General features: G+C 43.7%; 1 protein-coding gene across 1 annotated transcript in view; it reads right to left on the reverse strand.

Annotated features, from left to right (window-relative positions):
* Positions 1-13947, reverse strand: part of RAB27A (RAB27A, member RAS oncogene family) — a 170166-nt gene that overhangs the window by 118474 nt on the left and 37745 nt on the right. The gene's annotated exons all lie outside the window — the stretch shown is intronic.

Here is a 13947-nt window from a genome sequence, read left to right on the forward strand (position 1 = left end):
TCCTCAGCAGAGGAATCATCGGTAACACCTCATCCTGTGCCCACTGTTCCCCTTGCAAAGGGTCTGAAGTGGGGGAGGAGTATCTAGCACACTTCCTATCCATTTGAATGGCGGATGCGATTAAAGCCGCTAATCTTCCTTCCAGACCCTGCAGGGTGGAGGAAAGGACATCTTCAGTCACGTATACAGGGGCTGAGATGTGAAAAGCAGTTGTGCCATCAATTTGTTCCAATGGCTCACCCTGGCTTGCCATAATTGGTAATTCAGGCATGGACAACAGTGTGGAGATGCGACTGGAGATCCTAGCGCCTGGAGGTGAAACCTTTGGTACCTTTTTGGTTTTTGTGGTGTCTTTTTTGGGAGGCATAGTCCTAAGCACAAAAAACAGAGGCACTATTAAATTGCACTTAATCGCTGAACATAGTCATGACAGTAAAGCCGCTATTAAGTTCAGCCTAGTGCTGGGAAAAAAGTCCTTGCTGTATCAGGAATGCCAGTTGCAACCCTCATGTGCCCCACAGCTTCTGTGTCCCTGTGAGCAAACTGCTTGCTTTCTCCTCGTCAGCTGTGTTTTTATTATCCTTGCCTGCCGCGCGTCCTCGTGGACATTGTACGGCGATGTGCCTAGGCCCCGCCCCCTCCGTAAACCCACCCACGTTTCTTTTTTGAAAATGTTCCCGTGCTTATGCGTGGGCGGCTTTTGGGTCTACAGACCCAACACGAGGGAAGGGGGGGGGGGGGGGATGCAGAGCCCCTGACACCAGCCATCATAAGGAACACAGATGGAATGGAATCCGGGACCTCCGCACCCCGCGCGGCAGGGGGGAGGGGGAATATTACAAGGTGGGTACACCACTGGTGTTTCCCTAACCCTCTGTCCCTTCAGGGGGGAGAAGAAAGCATTTTTGGCAGATCTCTTACCTGAGAGAATCCCCTTGCGCAAGCTGCTGCGGCCACACACAGACTGACACTGAGCTTTACAGTGAAGACAACAGATTAAGGTATGCATAGGTGGACTTTTCTGTTCCTAAGTTTCTTCCCTTACCTTATCCCCACCGCAGGATTTGCTGAATTAACAGAACATCCAACCTTCACCCCATCACGGCGGGTTGCGTTTAGCAAACCTTCAAGGACAGGGTCCCTTTATATCGGGGTTCCACTCCTTTGGACCTGTAAAAAGCACCCCACCAGGAAAGCTTTAGGTAATGTAGCATGACCAAAGCCCTGGGTCCCGGGGTCCAGCCCTACAAAGAGAGGCGTTACAGGAAAAACCTTTGGCCTCAGTGGCACTTTGGATGGATCTGGTCTATGGAGGCTATTTAAATCCAGCATGGATCCCTCCTGGAGCTCCTCAGAGCACATCTTCACTCGTGACCAACACCTTAGACACTGGCGAAAAAACTGATGTGCTCCTGGAAGGAGGAGAGGTTATATAGGGAGTGAACTTGGAATACCCTGGATTGGGTATACCAGTGTCCATCACCTGAAGGTGGCCTATAACCCATTAAGTAATTACTTAAGGCTCTGTGTCCCATGATGTACGATAAAGAAACCATGGTTTTTACAGTATATACACCGGTTATGAAAACAGGTTTTAAATATGTATTACAATAAATGTATTGACTTTTCTTGCACTATTTGACATTTTACTTGTTACTTTTTCTTGTGAATTACATACCATCAATGACAATTTTCACTTGACCGGATAATCAGAGCAGACAGGATGTGTAATCATGTCCTGGATGTAATGACACTGCTGTTCTGTGTCAGATGTCAGTGACAAGTGCACACAACGCATACTCCTGGTAGCTAACTGGATTTGATGAACAAGCTATGACAGAAAAGCAGAGGGCTCAGGTGTCTAGAATAATAAAATAGCAAAAGTAGAACACACAGCAATAGAATCGCAATCCAAGCAGCTTCATAAGTAGCATGTACTAAATAATACTGAACAACAAATAGGAACATAAGGCAATAGGGCATGTAAGGCATGTTTGGCATGTCTTAAAGAGGTTCTAAAGGCTAGTCTTTTTATCTAGATGCATTCCCTGCATTAAAAAAGTAAAAAACAAAAACAAAAAAAAAAAAAAAACAAAAAAAAAAAAAAAACACCCCATCAACTGTCCCACCCATCCTTAAAACAGAGTTCACCAACAAGTGGAAGCTCCGCTTATCTGCTTCCTCCCCCCCTCCGGTGCCACATTTGGCACCTTTCAGGGGGTTGGGGGGGGCCGCTACTCTCCCCACTTCCAGAAGACTACGCCGCGGCAACGTCCCTCGGAAGTTCGACCCCCCTCCTCCGCCGGGCCAGCTAGAAAGCACAGAGCGCTTCGTGCATGTGCAGTAAAGAACCGGCAGCACCTGAGAGCCAATTCGAAAATCGTCTGGGGTGCCAACATCGCGGGATCCCTGGACAGGCAAGTGTCGTAATAGTAAAAGTAAGCAGCTACAGTATTTGTAGCTGCTAACTTAATTTTTTTCATGGAGGGCAGAACTCCGCTTTAACCACCTCAATACAGGGCACATTTACCCCCTTCCTGCCCAGGCCAATTTTCAGCTTCAGCTTTCAGCGCTGTTGCATATGAAATTTTTATCAATTGGTTTACACAAATAGAGCTTTATTTTGGTGATATTTAATAGAGGTTCACCGAATGGAAATTTTGGTGACGAAACCGAAAATGAGAAAATGACAGTTTTTAAAAAAAAAACACACACACACACACACACACACACACACACACATTATATATTTCTGTTTCAATTCAGTTTTTATTGGGTTTTAACAAGTGGTTAACATGCAAAAGTTACGCCCACGCAGGGGCTAGCATTGAGGTTGAAACAGGTATTAGCTCACAAGAAGGGTAAAAATAAGGCAACACAAACAGAAGAAATTAAAGCAGTAATTAGAAGTGTTAATAATACCGTCAGGACTAACGGGTCCCAGGGAGGTTCCCCACAACTATGTGGAACTACAAAATCCAAAGGGTGGTGCAATGTACAGCTCAAACTGAACTGAAAATGATAGAGGAGCGGAAAAGAATGAATAGAAGCCAAGAGATGGGGAAAAGAGAAGGGTTCGGGAACAAAATAAATATATATTTGTATTCTCTTCGACTTTTTAATTAATCAAATTTAAAATTAATATGAAATTTATTGTCGGCCATTATTGGCACCTCTAGCACAAGAAACGTTTAAGAAAAATGTTTCCCTTTAAAAATTCTATTTATGTCTTCACACTGGTCCGTTGCACTTCCGTTGTGGTGTTAAAAATCCTGCAGCATTTTTGGTCAGAAAAAAAAGAAATAAAAAAAATTTGAAATAAGCGTATATTGATTGGTGTGCACAAAAGTTGTAGAATCTACAAAATAGGGGATAGATGTATGGCATTTTTATTATTTATTTTTTTACTAGTAATGGCGGTGATCAACGATTTTTAGCGGGACTGCGACAGTGTGGTAGACAGATCGGACACTTGACACTTTTTTGGGACAAGTGACATTTATTGACATTCCTGATCACTAGAAACAGCAGATCTACTCTCTACTCCCCTGTCAAAACGTAGATCTGTCCGTTTACATTGACAGATCCCCGTTCTGGCTCTCTGTGGAGCGATTGCAGGTGGCCGGCGGACAACGCAAACACCGACCTGGCGCATCGGCTCCGGCATCACGCACGCGCTCCCCATCTCTTTTAAAAGTGGCCGACGTACATCTACAGTGATTCGCGCAGGAGAGCCAACCTGCCACAATATAATGTAGGCGGCTGGTCGGCAAGCGGTTAATCACTACTGGGGTTTTTATTTTTTGCTAAACAAAAAAAGACCAAAAATTTAGAAAAAAAAAAAAAAAAAAAAAAAAAAAAAATTTAAAAAACTGTTTTCATAGTTTGTTATAAAATATTGCAAGCAGGTAATTTTTCTCCTTCATTGATGTGCGCTGATGAGGCTGCATTGATGGGCACTGATCAGGAGGCCCTGATGAGGCTGCACTGATAGGTGGCACTGGTTGCCTCTGAATGGGACAAGTGATGTTGGCCTGGAACTATGTAGGCTTTATCAAAAGGGAAGTCAATCAACAACAGCTCATGAATCCCCTAGCAACCTCTGGAGGAATCCTGGTTGAGAATGGCTGCTCTATATTAAACAGTGAAGACTGCAGACAGACTGAATATAAACAAAGGAAGAACGCCTTACTTAACTAAAACATTTTAAATGGTCTGGCTGTTTGATAAACATCTTTTAAAGTGCTTATTCAGGGCATTCAACACTACCCTGGCTGCTCATATATCTACCAAAGCCAAGTGAAATGCCAAGTAAATCTGGGGGGAGTGGATGTGACTCTCCCCCAATCCTCCCAAAATGCACCATGGGGTGCAAAGCACGTTAACATTTCTCCTACTTGCCCTCCTGTTCTGTGCGCTAAGTATTTTTATACATGCTTGTATTAATAAAGTTACTATGCTTTAGCAGAGTTAGCGGCCATCTAATTCATAAATTGTGTTGCATGTGCAATGCCCTGTTCACACCAGAATGTGGTGCAGGAAACCCGGGTTCCTTGCAGGTTTCCCCGCACTTTGTTTAAAACGCACTGCAGTTGCGATCTGCACTGGGTGTCAATGTTACGTTAATGACACCCCAAAACACAGTTCATTTGCCTGCACCAGAACCAGTTACAGTGCGCTTCCAAAAGTAGTACATACACTACCTTGTGCTGTGCATTGCAATTGAAATGCGTTAACATTTCTCCTACTCAATGTGTGGCCCCTTGTCTTCTTCAGTCACAAGGAGTATAAGAGGACAAGGGGCCACACATTGAGATTGGAAGAGAAGCGATTTAAATTTAAACTGCAAAGGGGGTTTTTCACTGTCAGGGCAAAAGGGATGTGGAATTTTCTTCCACAATTGGTGGTGGCTCCAGGGAGTATTGATAGTTTTAGGAGACTCTTACATGTGCATCTGAAGAACACAACATACAGGGATATGGGAAATATAGACACTGACACACGTGCACCTACACAGGTTGAACCGGATGGACTATTGTCCTTTTTCCTTACCTACTATGATAGTAGCACTCCTGTCGCTTTTTTTTGGTAACGTTTTATTTTAACATCTTCCCGCCCGACCCATGGTAAAATAAAGGCCAGGCGGAAGCACTGTTGTACTGGGACGATGTCATGACGTTGTCCCAGAGTGTGCCTCTCACGCAGCAATATCTGTCACCAGACACAGCCAATGACTGATTTTTGCACTGGCCCGCTGCCAGCGTCATCTGATCGCTTTGACCAATCACAGCAGATCACACGTCAATTGTAAACAATGTATGGCTTCCTTTCATGCCATCCATTGTATACAATGGTGTTGCTAGCTGTGATTGGGCACAGTGATCACACGATACAGACAGACATAATCACAGCCCATCTGCACCATGTGATTAGCTTTGCCCAATCACAGCTAATCACAACAAAAGAAACTGAATGAACTAGTTTCATTTAGTTAAAATTGTTGCTTATACCAATTAAATTCATTGGTATATGCAATCATAATGTGTAAAAAAATAAATAAAAAATCCTGATCACTTGTTATGGTAACACTGTATTGCTCTGGTCACAGTGTGTTAGGAAAAAAAAAAGGGGGGGGGGGGTATTTGTACTGTCCTGGCATTGTTGGACCTCAAGAAAAGTAATATATATATATATATATATATATATATATATATATATATATATATATATATATATATATATATATATATATATATATACACACACATATATACATATACACACACACATACATTAATCGTTATTGCAAATTTTTTTTCCCCCTTGCGATCTTGACAAAGTATTCTCCCAATTTTTTCTATGCAGAGAATTTTCTGCTCTGTTGAAGCGACAGCCGTCAAAAAGGAAAAAAAAAACTGCCAAGTATCACAACATTCTTCAGCTGCGGAGCCAAGTATAAAGATTGTAACGATTTGTCCTTTAGATCAAAGGAATACACTTTGGTGTGCAAAGCCCCTTTCACACGAACCGACCGTCTATCCATTTTTCTTCCATCCGTCAACGGACGACAATGCATTCCTATGGTCAAACGAATGACTATCCGTTACCATCCGTTAACCTCCGTTTCCGTTTTTTTTAACGTGCAAGGCTACGTCAAGATCCGTGAAAACAGATTAACTGATGTTAATGGACAATGTCCGTCAACGTCAGATCAGTTAAGATCCGTTTTGAAGAAATAATATTTTTTTTGTTTGTTTATCTGTGAACTCAACCTATGACCCAGGCAGTAGTTGGACAATAGGAAGTACATCCAAGGAGATGTCTCCCAGGAGGAACTAATAAACCTGGTGCACGAAAGGCCAGGCTTGTGGGACGCAACCTGTCTGGACCACAGTGACAGAGTAAGAACACAGCAACTATGGGATGAAATCTTTAAGCTTGCGACACCAAATTGGTCCACCGTGACTCCCAAACAGTGTGATCAACGTGATAAGTGTTGCCCAACTTCAGCATGCCCTCTTGTCACGGTTTTTATGGAATAATGAAATTATGGAAACATGCGAGTTATGTACTGTTCAGTCTCTCGCTGCAGCAGAGTCAAACCACGTGGCACTCTGCTTTGTATGTATTGTTATTTACCGTTTGTAATGCATGTAAATTTGAGGTCAGTGCACACTCTTTCTGGCGCCTCTAAAGTGTGCACACCTTGCCCCAGAAGGACATAATTTGTGTCTATTGCTGTCCTTGTTGCATGCTCAATTTGTGGTGACCCAAACATAAAAATATTGCAGTCTATCTGAATGTGTTGATAGCATTCTGTGTACATGTTTAATATTGTGAATAGGCAAGGGCATGCTGACTCCTCCACAGACTATGGAGTCCTATTGGTTATAGGTTTTTTTCTTCGCCACTTTACTCAAATTCTTTCTCAATGTGTGTTTACAGGATTCGAAATTAACAGAAGGTTGCGTTCTCTGAGAGACCGTTTTCGAAGAGATTTGAATGAGGCAGAGTGTGCAAGTGGTTCCGGAGTTACCACAAAGAAAAAAAAAATAGAATAAAAAAAAAAAATCAGTCTTCGAAATGTTGTCCTTCCTAAGGAAAGTCATGGACGTTAGACCGTAAGTGACATTTGGATGTTCCATCTAGAAAGTGAAAAAAGTAGGTCTCCGTATAGTAAGGTTTTGTGACCAAAATGTTCCTCCTTTTTATTGTCATACAAACGTCTCAGAGTGTGAGGAGAACACTGAAAATAATGAGACAGAAGCAGTGCAGGGAGGCGAGCAAGCCACACAAGAGGGAGAAGGCCAGTCCCAGTCAGTAGATGAGACAGCATGTCCGAGTGCACGTCCAATCCCTTCGCAAAGATCCGTACATGTAAGCATACTATTGATCACTAAGCTTTATCTGATGTACATCAAGGCATCATTGCATTTCTCAATCGGCATATTATTCTCTACAGGTTAGTCATGACAGGCCAACATCATCGCGATCCTCGCGGCGTGGCAAAAAGCCTGAAAATCCAGAGATGAACAAAACCATGAAGTCCTTCATGGACGAGATGACCTCCTTTAAAAAGACAGTAGAGTAAAGATCCATTCTGTGATCCAAATAACTCAAAATCGTCCTTACTGAGGACAATTTATCATACACTTCAAAAAGCACCAGCAGAGAGAGGCAGATGGAGATACATATGGGTATATTTAATTATGTGGGGGGATGCATTAGAGCTGCCGAGTCAGGAATGTCATTGCCCACTATTAGCCAGTATGAACCCCCTCAGAGATCATACTGTCAATATTCCTAGCATACAGCAGTCCCCATGCCTTACGGCCCAGCCACATCTACTAAAACTATCCACAGACCCCTGTGCTTTCATGCAGCTCAATGCACAATACCCAGAGGCCTTCTTTTGCAAGTTCCTCTCCTGCTCATTCCTCACAGGGAACATATGTTCCGAGTGTAAACATTGTAAACCGTGTCAAATTCTGCCGATGTTTCTCAAGCTAATAGCCAAACCAGCTCTGGTTCTTCTTCCCAAACTTCTACTTCATATTTCCCATCCCCCACCTTTTTATCTAGATTTGTAACATGGTTTTTATGTTAAATTAAGAATTTTTGGAATGTTTGTATATTTTATGCTTTGTTAAAACTTTGACAAATAAAAAAATAAAAAAAGTTAACCACTTGACAACTGGGCACTTAAACCCCCTTCGTGACCAGACCAATTTTCAGCTTTCAGCGCTCTCACACTTTGAATGACAATTACTCAGTCATGTAATACTGTACCCAAATGAATTTTGTGTCCTTTTTTTCATACAAATAGAGCTTTCTTTTGGTGGTATTTGATCACCTCTGGGCTTTTTATTTTTTGCGCTATAAATGAAAAAAGACCGAAAATTTAGAAAAAAAACGCATTTTTCTTCGTTTCTGTGATAAAATTTTGCAAATTATTACTTTTTCTTCATAAATTTTGGCCACAATTTATACTGCTACATATCTTTGGTAAAAATAACCAAAATTAGTGAATATTATTTGGTCTGTGTGAAAGTTATAGAGTCTACAAGTTGTGGTGCAAATCATAAAAAATTGATCACACCTGATGTACTGGTGGCCTATCTCATTTCTTGTGACCCGAACAAGTCAGGACAGTACAAATACCCCCCAAATGACCCCTTTTTTGAAAGTAGACATTCCAAGGTATTTAGTAAGAGGCATGGTGAGGTTTTTGATGTTGTCATTTTTTCCCACAATTCTTTGCAAAATGAAGATTTTTTTTTTTTTTTCTTCTCCCATAAAATTGTCATTGTAATTGGTTATTTCTCTCACATGGCATGTGTATACCACAAATGACGCCCCAAAATACATTCTGCTACTCCTTCTAAGTATGGCGATACCACATGTGTGGGACTTTTTCACAGCCTAGCCACATAGAGAGGCCCAACATGCAGGGAGCACCATCAAGTGTTCTATGAGCATAAATGACACATCTAACTTGTTAACTACCTATTACACTTTTGAAGGCCCTGGAGCACCAGGACAATGGAAACGCCCACAAAATGACCCCATTTTGGAAAGCTAACACCCCAACGTATAATCTATGAGGCATAATGAGTCTTTTGAACGGTTCATTTTTTTCCAGAAGTTTTTGGAAAATGTGGAAAAAAATGAAAACGCATTTTTTTCTACACAAAGTTGTCCATTTATAAGCTATTTCCAACACATAGCATGTACATAGCAAAAATAACACCTCAAAATACATTCTGCTACTCCTCCTGAGTATAGCGATACCACATGTGTAAGACTTTTACACAGCCTGGCCACATACAAGGAACACCGTCAGGTGTTCTAGGGACACATAGCATGCACATACCAAGAATTACACCCCAAAATACATTCTGCTGAGCAAAGGGTAAAAAAAAAAAGATTACCTGTGGTTTTAGTAGCACAGTTGTCCACAGGAGGATAGCACTGGTCCAGGCAGCAGGCAGGGACTTGGTCAGCAAAAGCGAACGCAATTGTCCAGGCAACAGACAGGAACACTGTCCATAGTCAGTACAGGCAGCAGGCAGGGATACTGTCCATATACAGTCCAGGGTCAGTGCAGGCAGAGATTGTCAGCAGTGCCAAAATATTGATCCTGGTAGTAGGCAGGAACATGGTCCATCCATGTGGTGTGGTCAGTTCATGCGACAGGCAGAGGCATGATGGCATAGGTCCTACAGGCAGCAGGCAGAAGTAGGGCCTCGTTCAGGACAGAATGGGGACAGGGGTAGAGGCTTCTCCCACCCAAATCTCTTTGAAGCCTCCGAGTCTCCAGACCCTAATCTAGGAATGAGAAAACAAAAAAAATGTTTTCTTCATCCAGAAAAACAATTCTGGAGCCCCTCACATATGTGAGACCCCTGTGTTATGAATCTCACTAGTCCAGTAGCAGGGTACAAGATCAGTCCAAGAGGCAGGCAAAAAGGATGGTCAAACAGTCCAGGGTCAGTTCCAGATCAGGCAGAGGTATGAACAGAATCGGTAGGCAGAAGCGTGGTCGAAAAACAAGCCAGGGTCAGTTCCAGATCAGGCAGAGGTATGAACAGAATCGGTAGGCAGAAGCGTGGTCGAAAAACAAGCCAGGGTCAGTTACAGAGCAAGCAGAAGCATAAGGGGTGTGAAGGTAAATGGCAGGAAGTGAGGGTTATGTTTACCATACTTCACTAATAATTTAGTGAAGTATGGTAACGGCGGAAACAGTTAACTATACAGAGGCCTGGTTGGGAAGGACATTGGGGACAATAAAAAGTAGTGTCTCTTCTCACTCCTCCTTTGGTGCACACCCGGCATTTTTTCTGCCGTTTTTGGCCTGTTGGTCTGGGGGGGATTTTTTCGGGAAAGTGGCGTTCGGACAGTCTACTAATCACATCGGATCGAATGGTTTCTGGTGGGCCGTTCGGGTATATAAGAGCAGTGATGATTTCCTCCTGGTATCCAAGGAAGGATTTGGGGCTTGCAGTGGATTTATGATAAATAACATAGCTGTTATATATGGCCAAATTGAACAAATATATCGAAACTTTTTTATACCACTGGTATGTTCTTCTCGTGGCAAGATAGGGTTCGAGCATCTGGTCGTTGAAGTCGACACCCCCCATATACTTGTTGTATTCAAAGATGCATGTGGGCTTTTGGATTACCCCATTCCTCCTGGTTACCTCCACGACGGTGTTATTGTGGATTGATGAAAGCACGTAGACGTCCCTTCTGTCTCTCCACTTCACAGCCAGAATTTCCTCATTCCTCAAGCTCGCCATTTCCCCTCTTCTTAGCTTTTTGTTCACGAGGCTTTGAGGAAAGCCCTTCCGGTTCTTCCTTATGGTGCCACATGCTGGAGTCTTCTGTCTGTGAAGATTTCGGAACAGGGGCAGACTAGAATAAAAATTGTCCACATATAGATGGTAGCCTTTTTCCAGGAGTGGGTTTATGAGTTCCCAAACGACTTTCCCACTCGATCCAATATATTCTGGGCAATTAGGGGGATGTAGCTGGGTGTCCTTCCCTTCGTATACCATGAAGGCATAGGTATATCCTGTAGCTCGGTCGCATAATTTATACATTTTCACCCCATAGTGGGCCCTTTTGGTGGGAATAAATTGTTTTATGCCCAATCTGCCACTAAATTTGACCAGGGACTCATCCACACATATGTGCTGGTCTGGGGTAAATAACTGGGGGAAGATATCAGAAAAATATTTTAGTAGTGGGCGAATTTTATATAGCTTGTCAAAATGTGGGTTATTTCGGGGAGGGCACTGGGTATTGTCATTGTAGTGTAGGAATCTCATAATCATGAGATACCTGGTTCTGGGCATTACAGAGGAAAAGATGGGCATGTGGTGGATGGGGAGGGTAGACCAATAGGAACGTAATACATTTTTTTTGGTTAGTCCCATACAGAATGTGAGGCCCAAAAAAATTCTAAACTCCTCCACTGTTAGGGCTCTCCATTCGTAGGGACGGGCATAATAGGACGTTGGGTTACTTGCGATGTATTGTTGGGCATATAGATTGCACTGGGCCACAATCGATGCAAGCATGTCCTCAGTAAAAATAAGGTTGAAAAAATCTAATGGTGAAAAATTTTCTGTATCCACCTGGACTCCTGGCTGGGCAGTAAAAGGGGGGAATGATAGCTTCTCCTGAATTGGGTGGCAGCCATAAGGGGTTCTCAAGGGAGTAGGGAAGGCTGGCATGGGACCTAACCCTTTGGGCCTGAGGTGACACCCCACTGGTACGTGGACTTTGTCGAGGTACTGCGGTGCTGGTGGATGGCACTGCGGTGATAGTGGATGGCATTGCGGTGCTGGTGGATGGCACTGCATCCTCACCAGTACGTCTTCGTCTGGCGGGCGGACTCTCATCCTCCTCTGAGGCTGTCAGTGTACCACTGCTGAGGACAGGCTCGTAGTCCACGTCAGACTCAGAATCTGAATAGGAATCTGAAGCGGAGAGCTCCCCGTTGCTCTCGTCGGCCGCAAGAATATTATATGCCTCCTCGGCTGAATATACTCTTTGTGACATAGTGATGAAAAATGGCAGATATGTGGCACTGATGACACGTGACACTGGCAGATTGCACTGGTGATAGATGGCACTGATACGTGACACTGATGTGGTAGGTGACACTGATGACACTGATGTGGCAGGTGACAGACAGGTGGCACTGACGACAGATGGCACTGACAGATTGCACTGATACATGGCACTGATACATGGCACTGATACGTGGCACTGATACGTGGCAGGTGACACTGACAGGTGACACTGACAGGTGACACTGATGTGGCAGGTGACACTGATGTGGTAGGTGACACTGGTGACACTGATGTGGCAGGTGACAGACAGGTGGCACTGATGACAGATGGCACTGACAGATTGCACTGATACGTGGCACTGATACGTGGCAGGTGACACTGACAGGTGGCACTGATGTGACAGGTGGCACTGATGTGGCAGGTGGCACTGATGTGGCAGGTGGCACTGATGTGGCAGGTGGCACCGACAGGTGGCAGTAACGACAGATGGAAGCACTGTGGCACTGTATGGGCACTGTATGGGCACTGTAGGGTGTTTCACTGAAGGCTCGGCACTCACAGTTATGACAGATCGCTCTCTCTCCTCACACACGGTCTCTGTGTGAGGAGAGAAAGCCGGCAATGAGAGATGATCTCATATGTTTACATTTGAGATCATCTCTCATTGGAAGCTCGGATCGCGTTGTAAACGGCCGCTGTGATTGGCCGTTTACGGCAATCTGTGACTGGCTGTGTCCAAGGGACACGGCCAGAGCACAATTTCCCCGATGCGCGCTCCCGGGAGCGCGCATTGCGGAAGTGAACAGGAGGACGTCCAGGGACGCCCTCCCGGCAATTGGAGTCCGCGCTGTAGCCGTCTTTTGGCTATAGCGCGGACGCCTAGTGGTTAAGTGAAAAAACCTTTATTTTAAACGGGTTATGCAGAATAATAAAACTAAAACTGTTTTGAACATATCTTGTGCTTTTGTGTCTTTTTATGCTATCAAAACCCAATGAAATAACCAAAAATAGCAAAGCATTTTCATATGGCATTCTACAACATTTTTGTACAATTATTGAAATTTACACTGCATTATTTACATATATTCAGATTTGCCATGGAACATCATCTGGTGGAGATAGAAAGTAGTCGGCAAATTGCTCCCGCATGGCAATGTAGAATCTTCTTCCATGTACTTTGCTGTACTATACAGAGGGCAGGTGGAACTCTTCCTCTACGTGGATGCCCTCCTTATACCAGACAATATTATGCAGAATGCAGCAGGCCTGAATTACTAACTCAGCATTCTCAAGACTGAGTTGCAAAGGTGTTTGGAAAACATGCCATTTACTGTACAATATGCCAAATGTGCATTCAATGAGGTGTCTTGCGCGGCACAGCCGGTAGTTAAAGATCCTCTTCTTTTCATCCAGATTACTTCTGGCATAAGGCCTAAGCAGATATTGAGGAAGTGTGAAGGCCTCATCTGCAACAAGCACGAAAGGCAGGTCTGGTCCTTCAGTTTCAGGCAGAGGCTGATCAGATGGTATGTTGAATCGCCCGTTTCGCAGTCTTCGACCCATTACAGACTCACGGAACACTCTGGAATCAGAACTGCTGCCATATGCCCCAATGTCCACAGCGATAAATTTATAATTCACAGATAGCCATGAGGACCAATGAAAAATATTTCTTGAAATTATGAAGTCTGGACCCGGAACGTGGAGACTTTTGGATGTCTCTGAGCTCTTCAGGCAGTTCCTTTGAACTCATGATTCTCATTTGCTCTAACATGCACTGTGAGCTGTAAGGTATTATATAGACAGGTGTGTGGCTTTCCTAATCAAGTCCAATCAGTATAATCAAACACAGCTGGACTCAAAT

The sequence above is a fragment of the Aquarana catesbeiana genome, linkage group LG03 (genome assembly GCF_042186555.1).
Source record: "Aquarana catesbeiana isolate 2022-GZ linkage group LG03, ASM4218655v1, whole genome shotgun sequence".
Classification (NCBI taxonomy): Eukaryota; Metazoa; Chordata; class Amphibia; order Anura; family Ranidae; genus Aquarana; species Aquarana catesbeiana.